A 6,000-nucleotide genomic window follows, 5' to 3' on the forward strand; every position below is an offset into this window, starting at 1 on the left:
GCCTTCGCTGCTTTAACGTACAACCACAACCTGCTCCGCTGGCACCTCTGACTCCTGAAAGCCCTAACGCTCCCGGGGAGCAGGCCGTGCCCTGCCCTGCCCTGGCTGCCCCGGGTGTTACCTCGGAGGGAATCGTTCCAGATTCCAATGAGTGGCAGGTCCAGGGAAGAGCCTTATCTGGGGGGAGGTTGTACCAGACCCGCCCGACCCAGGCAGGCTCCCAGGTATTCTCTGCTCGGGGCTGATAGGGCTTCTTAGCAGTTTCTCTCCAAACAAATTCCAGTTCAAGACACCTGAGAGCTCCACAGCAGGGCAGCATCCCCAGAGCGCAGCAGGGCGGGGGTTAGGGGGAGCAGTCGGTAGCATCACCTACCCCTCGTACGGCAGGAGCGAGAAGTGCCAGCCTCTCTCAACAGAGCAGCAGCGTTCAGCCTGGGCCAGACGTGCTGCAGTGATGGGTAAGAGCTGGCTCAGAGAGACAGGGGGTCTGTGGGGCAGCTCTGGGCCCTTCTGCTCCGCACTAGGGCCGGGTGGGCGTGTTCAGCTGGGATTGGAACCCACCAGCACTTGTGGGTATGAATGCGGGGCTGGAACCTAACGTGGGGCTCTCCCACCTCGCCCGGGGGTGACTGGGGGGAAGGGCAGAGAGACACCTGGGCTGAGACTCAGAGGAGCAGAGACCCCAGCTCCAGGGAGACAGTCACTCCTGCCCAGCCGGGTTAAATTGCCCAGCTGTGTGACAGCCCCCCCATCCCCGAGGGGTTCCCCCCCCCCCGGTATGTCACAGCAGGGTAATGTGCGTACTGAACGGCAGGGGTTGCCAGAGACTGGCTGGGAGAGGCCTTTGGGGATGGAGGAAGCAGCACTAAGGTACATGCCAACCTCCCTACAGAGGAGGGGCCGTGCCCCGCAGGTGTGGGGCAGGGAGCTGGGACACTGCACGGTGGGTCATTGCTGGCCCAGGCCCTTCCTAGCTGGAGGCCGAGGCATTTCCTTCAGGTCACCTTCCACTGCAGCTTGGCCACGGGCCCCCATAGCCACTAGCCCAGCCAGGGATCCCAAGTGGGGATTGTCACGGCTGGCTCCTCCCTGCCACCAGCAGCTCTTCACTGCCAGGGAATTCCGGAAATCCTGTGCGCCCCTCCCCCACCCACCTCCTGGGGCTGTGAGTGCCCCCCCGGACAGCCCCCCCGCCAGAGCTCTGAGTGCCCCTGGTCAGTCCCTCCCCTCAGCCCCCCCCACTTCCTGGGGCTCTGAGTGTCCTCAGCCAGTCCCCCTCCCACACCCCGGGGCTGAGTGACCTTGGCCAACCCCCGTCCCTTCAGGAGGAACTCCCAGTACCCACCCAGCTCCCACACCTCAGGGTTCCCCTCCCTGCAGCGCTGTGGCCATACCCCCACCAGGGCCGGCTTTAGGCCAATTCAACCAATTCCCCTGAATCGGGCCCCGGGCCCAAGCCCCGGTACGGTGTACCGGCAAGAGCCTGTGCCCTGTACCAGGGTGGCTCGGCTTCTCCAGGGGGCAATTTAAAGGACCTAGGGCTCCCAGCAGGGGCCGGAGCCCCAGGCCCTTTAAGTTGCCACCAGCCCCCCACTGCTGGAGCCCTGGGGTAGGGCTGCGGGGCTCTGGGGGCTATTTAAAAAGTCCGGGGCTCCCGCTGCCTCTACCAACCCGGCCCTTTAAATAGCCACTGGAGCCCCGCTGCTTCCCCAGAGCTCCCGCGGCTATTTAAAGGGCCGGGGCGGTAGAAGCAGGGGAGCCCTGGGCCCTTTAAATAGCCCCCAGAGCCCTGGGATAGCGGGGGGCTCGGGGGCTATTTAAAGGGCCGGGGCTCCAGCTGCCTCTGCTGCACCCCGTCCCCGCACCAGCCCGCACCCCCTGCCCTGCCCGCAGCCAGCCCCGTCTCCAGCCAGCCCTGCACCCCCTGTCCGCAGCCAGCCCCTGCTGCACCCCTGCCCTACCTCCAGCCCCGCCCCCCCTGTTCTGCCCGCACCAGCTCTGCCCCCTTGCCCTGCCTGCAGCCAGCCCTGCACCCCCTCCCCACAGCCAGCCTCTGCCGCACCCCCTGCCCTGTCTCCAGGCAACCCCTGCCGCACCCCCCTGCAGCCCTGCCCAAAGCCAGCCAGCCCCACACACCCCTGTCTCCAGCCAGCCCCGCACCCCTTGCCCTGCCTGCAGCCAGACCCTACCTCCAGTGAGCCCCTGCCCTGCCTCCAGCCAGCCCCATGTCCACTGGTGCCCTGCAGTTCCCAGGGCAGTAACCCTGCACACCTGCTGCAATGAGGGGGGCAGGGAGCAGCTGGGACCCACACATGTGCACACCACTAGGGTGACCAGACAGCAAGTGTGAAAAATCGGGACAGGGGGTGGGGGATAAAAATCGGGACTGTCCCTATAAAATCAGGACATCTGGTCACCCTAGCACACCCCCAGGGAGTGGCGGGGACCCACACACGTGAAACGGAGCTCATTAATAACCGATCAACAGCATATATGATGCAATGTACATAATATATAATTTTATTTTTTATATAGTTATGGAAAGTAAATAATACATGGAAGAAATGAAAGGCTTTTTTTTCCATTATTTTTTTTGTTAGTCATCCCTGCCGGGGCCCCGCCAAAAATGTTCGAATTGGGCCCCGCCCTTCCTAAAACCGGCGCTGGTCACTACTATGCTATTTTACAGACGTGGAAACCGAGGCACAGAGAAGCAAATCAGCCAAGATCCACATGGCTAGTGGAACCCCAGAGTCAGCATACATCTACCCTGCAAACACCACCCTGCAGTAGCGAGGCTCGGAGCCTGGGTTTACAGACTCAAGCTCATGGGGTTAACGTAAGAACATAACATAAGAACAATGCCAGGTGCCAGAGGGAATGGACAGAACAGGTAATCATCAAGTGATCCATCCCTTGTTGCCATTCCCAGCTTCTGGCAAACAGAGGCTAGGGACACCATCCCTGCCCATCCTGGCTAGTAGCCATTGATGGACCTATCCTCCATGAATTTATCTAGTTCTTTTTTAATCCTGTTATAGTCTTGGCCTTCACAACCTCCTCTGGCAGAGTTCCACAGGTTGACTGTGCGTTGGGAGAAGAAGACTTCCTTATGTTTGTTTTAAACCAGCTGCCTCTTAATTTCATTTGGTGACCCCTAGTTCTTGTGTTATGAGAAGGAGTAAATAACACATCCATATTTACTTTCTCCACATCAGTCATTTTTGTTGTGCTTTTCTGTACCCTTTCCAAATCCAATATATCTTTTTCAAGATAGGGTGATCAGACCTGTGCGTAGTCTTCAAGGTGTGGGCGTAGCATGGATTAGGGTGACCAGATGTCCCAATTTTATAGGGACAGTCCTGATATTTGGGGCTTTGCCTTATATAGGCTCCTATTACCCCCCCCACACACACCCTGTCCCGATTTTTCACACTTGCTGTTTGGTCACCCTAGCATGGATTTATATAGAGGCAATATGATATTTTCTGTTTTATTATTTATCCCTTTCTTAATGATTCAACAACATTCTGTTTGCTTTTTTGACTGCTGCTGCACATTGAGTGGATGTTTTCAGAATGACTCCAGGATCTCTTTCTTGAGTGGTAACAGCTAATTTAGACTCCATCATTTTACGTGTATATTGTTGGGATTATTTTTCCAATGTGCATCACTCTGCATTTATCAACATTGAATTTCATCTGCCATTTTGGTGCCCCATCACCCAGTTTTGTGAGATCCCTTTGTAGCTCTTCGCAGTCTGCTTTGGACTTACCTATCTTGAGTAGTTTTGTATCATCTGAAAATGTTGCCACCTCACTGTTTACTCCTTTTTTCAGATCATTTATCAATATGTTGAATAGGACTGGTCCCAGTACAGACCCCTAAGGGACACCACTATTTACCTCTCTCCATTCTGAAAACTGACCATTTATTCCTACCCTTTGTTTCCCGTCTTTTAACCAGTTACTGATCCATGAGAGAACCTTCCTTCTTATCCCTTGACACCTTACTTTGTTTAAGAGCCTTTGAGAGGGACCTTGTCAAGGGCTTTCTGAAAATCTAAGTACACTATGTCCACTTGATCCCCCTTGTCCACATGCTTCTTGACCCCCTCAAAGAATTCTAGTAGATTGGTGAGGCATGATTTCCCTTTACAAAAAACATGTTGGCTCTTGCCCCTCAAATCGTGTTCAGTTACGTGTCTGATAATTCTCTTCAACCACTTTGCCCAGTAGTGAAGTCAGGCTTACCTGCCTGTAATTGCCAGGATCTCCTCTAGAGCCTTTTTTAACACGAGCCGTGTAAACATTCCCACTCAGGCTGGCGCCTGGGGTCTGACAACTCCCTCCGGCCAGGTTTCAGAGCCCAAACAGTAACCTCTACCCACTATTTTCAGCGCCAAGTGTGAGTCCCAGTCTGTAGACCCAGGCTCTGATTGTTGCCGCTCTGTTTTTGCAGTGTAGCTGTACCCTCAATTCCCAGCCCTGGGTCTTAAACACTTTCCCCCACCCCTTTCCAGAGAAATGAGGTGAAAGCTGGCTAGCCAGGGCCCCAGGCAGGGCGAGCAGGGTGTGTTCGAAGTTCCACCCCTGTTTCCTACAGCCATTGCTGGAGAGCACCCTGTCACTTGGCCACTCACAAGGTAGGGCTCATGAGCTCTGGAGGGGGTACTGCTGCATGTATGGGCTTTTGAGGGAGGGGGGGATACAGGGGAACTATTTGAGCACGCCCCAAATCCCATGGCAGTAAGCCCTGAAATGAGAGGAATTCAGCTATGGTGAGCCGTGCACCAAGGAGTCCCGGGGGGTCTCCTGGGAGTTGGAATTGGAAAAGCCAGACCAGTCTGTTCCGTCCTCAGGAGACTGGGACATGGATTGATATCATAATGGTGATGTGCCCAGATCCTGCACAAACTCTGGCTAAGATCCGAAAGCAGGCCTGCACCGACTTTACAAGGTCAAAGAATAGTTTGCACCTAAATTCAGAGATTTTAAGGTGAGAAGGGACTGCTGTGAGCATCTAGTGAGTCTGCTTGTCCGCCTGCATAACACAGGCCAGAGAACTTCCCTGCACATGGTTTGCTCACACCCAGCTTACCAAGCGATCCAGAACACCCTGTATCAGTGACTGTCCTCAGTGTTATTTACCCCTCCCCCGGTTCTGATGTCATCTGCACCGACATTATTACACCTTCCTCCCAAGGAGCCCAAAGCATGTTACAAGTATGAATCAGTCCTCTGGTGAGGCCGGTCAGCACTGTTACCAACATTTTACAGACAAGGAAACTGAGGCACAGGGAGGGGACAGGACTTGCCCACTGTCACATGGTGAGGAAATGCTAGCATTGGAAATAGACTCCAGGGCTCCTGATCTATCCGCTGGAGTCCAGACACACCGTCCCTGCCCCTCGGCTCACCCTCTGGCACTCCCTTCCAGCGCGGGGAACGGAATTCTCCAAGCTCCCTGCTCTAGCCACAGCCTGAGCTCCGGAGTCTCTGTTTCGTTGGCAAGAGCTGGAGATAATAATGCCACCAAGTGCAGAACTCAGAACAGCTTCACACCCTTCCCTGTGCCTGCTGAGCAGGCTAGTCCCAGAGCCCTGTGTCCAGACCTCTCCAGGTCTCCCCTCCTCCACTCCCCTCACAGGGGGCATTTGTCTCCTCCCAAGAGTCTGTTACTTGTTTGATATCTTAGATGGCGTTTTCCGCTAAATTTAACCCAAAGTGCTGCACTTTGCCTGCAGTGAGCTTTGTCGGGGGCTAGATCTACTGGTCTTGGGCTAAGCCACAATCTTTTGGGCTACTCATGGCCTTTGGCACCCCCTGGGCTCCCTGAGCTAGGCACTGGCAGAGGGAGGCAGGGTGCATGGGCTTTGAGGGCAGCACTGTCCCAGGACTGGGGAACCCCCCTCCCTCCACACTGTCCTTGGTGAGAGAACCCCCCGCCCCTCTATACAGTCTGGTGAGGGGGGCTGGTATCGGTGCTCTGGGGTCCCCT

Source organism: Malaclemys terrapin, chromosome 2 (assembly GCF_027887155.1).
Source record: "Malaclemys terrapin pileata isolate rMalTer1 chromosome 2, rMalTer1.hap1, whole genome shotgun sequence".
In the NCBI taxonomy this organism is placed as follows: domain Eukaryota; kingdom Metazoa; phylum Chordata; order Testudines; family Emydidae; genus Malaclemys; species Malaclemys terrapin.